General features: G+C 39.4%; 1 pseudogene; it reads right to left on the bottom strand.

Moving 5' to 3' along the window:
- Positions 1 to 1,366: 1,366 nt before the first annotated feature.
- LOC127099122 (uncharacterized) lies at positions 1,367 to 1,466 on the bottom strand (annotated as a pseudogene).
- Between the last annotated feature and the right edge of the window lie 1,975 nt (positions 1,467 to 3,441).

Below are 3,441 nucleotides of genomic sequence, written 5' to 3'. Positions count from 1 at the left end.
ACAGGTTTAATAACAAGATTTTTTACAAAAAGTAAAGGACATAAAGAAGTTAAAATCAATAGAGCGAGAGTTTGAGGTTTTAACTGGACAGTGTAAGTTAGGCATTAATTCTAGATCAGGGTGAGAGCAAGTTTTAGAGTTAATTAAATTCTGACCTTTTCCAAAAAGTATTTTTAAAGATTGAATGTGAGGACGAGAGTTAAGCATTTGGATTTAATTATATAACCTAAGTCAACAGAGCGAGAGTTTGAGATAAGGGTGTTTAAAACGGTCAGTGTTTTCTTAAAAGAGTTTCTGCAACTTTATTGTTTTCAAAATATGGTTTTTGACTTAATTATAAGTGACAGCTACATTAATATAAATCATGGTTTATTCAACAGAGCGAGAGTTTGAGATAAAACCTTTAACCAATAAAGTTAACTGAAACGATTTATTTTAAAAACCAAGAAACCGACAAAGACTTGATTCCCTAGTTTTGACGAACTACATACCGATATCCGTTTCATTAATATTTAATCTAGATCTTAGTTTAGCCTTTAGTTTTTCCCCAAACAATCAAACATTTTCACCTTAGATTTACGTAGTAACCTTAGATAACGGTATATCGATTCATAAGTCCCTGTGGGATCGATATCTTTTAAAACTACGCGATAGAACTGTGCACTTGCAGTTTGTATCCCATTCTCGACTCACACAGTCGAGCGATCAAGTTTTTGGCGCCGTTGCCGGGGACTTTTATTCAATCGATATCGTAACTCTTCCGTTACGCTGTAGAGACTAAGGTTTCTTTTTCTTTTTTTCTTTCTTTCGTTGATTTGTATGCCACGCACTCGCTCACAAGGCGAACCGCTCTATCTACGAATCAACGATATCGAACTATATCTCCGAGTCTTACGACGAATTCGGGAATATCGTGCTGAAAACAATCTCCCTCCTATAGAATTTCCTGATATCAAAAACCTTTTTCCTTCGATACCCGAGATGGCAGAACCAGCTCGTGCTCTTAGAGATTACGCCGCTCCATCGCAAGATGAACCGCATTCAAGTATTGCTCCGCCCGCAATCGAAGCAAACAACTTCGAACTCAAACCTTCGCTGTTGCAGGCTGTGCAACAGAACCAATTCTCTGGAAATCTTACCGAAGATCCAAACCTTCATTTATCCGTATTTGTCCAATACGCCGATACTGTTAAAGCTAATGGTGTCACTTCAGAGGCAATTCGACTTCGTCTTTTTCCTTTCTCATTAAGAGATAGCGCTAGAAGATGGCTTCAATCTCTTCCTTCCAACTCAGTCACCACCTGGAACGAGTTGAAGAAAGTTTTTCTTGCCCGATATTTTCCGCCAAGCAAAACAGCTATGTTAAGAGCCCAGATAAACGGATTTAAACAGAAAGACAACGAGTCTCTTTTCGAAGCATGGGAAAGATACAAAGACATGATGAGACTTTGCCCACACCATGGTTTGGAAGACTGGTTAGTAATTCACACATTTTACAATGGTCTCTTATACAACACAAGGTTAACAATAGACGCCGCTGTAGGTGGTGCACTAATGAACAAACCTTATGCTGATGCTTACCAGCTTATCGAGAGCATGGCCCAAAACCACTATCAGTGGGGAACCGAACGAACAACGGTGGAAAAACCTCAACCGAAAACTGGCATGTACGAGATAAGTAACCTTGATCACGTCAATGCAAAAGTGGATGCTTTGGTCCAGAAAATTGAAAGTTTAAACGTATCACCTCCAGCCGCCGTGGTTGCTATAACTCAGAATTGCGAGGTCTGTGGAATCCAAGGCCACACTCCTACGGACTGTCAAATCTTGACTGGAATCCAAGCAGAGCAAGTGAACTATGCTCAAGGAAGCCCCTATTCGAATACCTATAACTCAAATTGGAAGAACCATCCAAACTTTTCATATAAGAGTAATAATGCTTTATACGCACCTGGACAGTCTCCAAATCAAGCCCCATCTATACCACCGGGATATCAGAAACCGAATCCATCCATGCCTAAGAATAATACCCCTAGAAAATCCAACTTGGAAATCATGATGGAAAACTTTATAGCTTCCCAACAACAAACCAATAAAGATTTCTTAAACCAGAACATACATACTGGCGAACAACTTAAACAACTAGCAAGCAAAGTAGATGCCTTGGCTACCCATAACAAAATGCTGGAAACACAAATATCTCAAGTAGCTCAACAATAAGCACCTACTGCTGCACCAACTGGTACATTCCCTGGACAGCCCCAACCTAATCCGAGAAGCCAAGCTCATGCAATTATATTAAGAAGTGGAACGGAAGTGGAAGGACCGTCTGATCCAAGGATAGAAAACCAAAACCCTAAGAAATCAACTGAGGAAAGTGAACCTAAGGAAAAGGAAGAGAGTAATAAGGAAACCCTAGAAAAAAAGGAACCTTATGTACCTCCACCACCTTACAAACCACCTATACCTTACCCTCAAAGGCTTGTTAAAACCAAAGATGCGGGCCAATTTAGAAAATTTGTTGATCTCCTTAAACAATTAAACGTTACAATTCCGTTCACCGAAGCTATTACGCAGATGCCCTCATATGCTAAATTCTTAAAAGAAATTCTTTCTAATAAGAGGAAACTTGAGGATAGCGAAACCGTTACACTCCCTGCCGAATGTAGCGCTATAATCCAAAACATGCCTCCTAAACTCAAGGATCCGGGTAGTTTCTCTATACCCTGTCACATAGGAAAATTTGTCATCGACAAAGCTTTATGTGATTTAGGAGCCGGAATTAGCGTTATGCCTTTATCCATATGTAAGAAACTGGAAATGGGAGAATTAAGACCAACCAAAATGTCCGTTCAACTAGCAGATCGTTCCATCAAATATCCTGTAGGAATCCTTGAAAACGTTCCCGTACGAATAGGTCAGTTTTACATTCCCACTGACTTCACAATTATGGACATTAGAGAAGATGATACTACACCTATTATACTAGGAAGACCGTTCTTAGCAACTGCCGGTGCAATCATAGACGTAAAACGAGGACGACTCACCTTCGAAGTAGGTGAAGAGAAAATTGAATTCATTCTTTCCCAATTCTTGAAAGCACCTGCAATAGAAGATACGTGTTACTTCATGGATATCATCGATGAATGCATAAAAGAAGCAGAGTTAGGAGAAGACAAATCATCAAACTATCTTTTAGAAGACAAATCTAACCAATGTTTAGCAATAACACCGGACCCTACGCAATGTCTTAACAAACCAACCCTTGATTTGAAAACACTTCCCAAAAATCTGAGATATGAATTCCTAGACTTAGAACTTGAACGACCTGTGATAGTTAATGCAGATCTAGGAAGACTCGAAACAGAAAAACTCTTACATATCTTAAGGAAATATCCAACCGCACTAGGATACCACATCACCGATCTTAAAGGAATAAGC

The sequence above is a fragment of the Lathyrus oleraceus genome, chromosome 6 (genome assembly GCF_024323335.1).
Source record: "Lathyrus oleraceus cultivar Zhongwan6 chromosome 6, CAAS_Psat_ZW6_1.0, whole genome shotgun sequence".
Classification (NCBI taxonomy): domain Eukaryota; kingdom Viridiplantae; phylum Streptophyta; class Magnoliopsida; order Fabales; family Fabaceae; genus Lathyrus; species Lathyrus oleraceus.
This window is presented reverse-complemented; position numbering and strand designations above follow the sequence as displayed.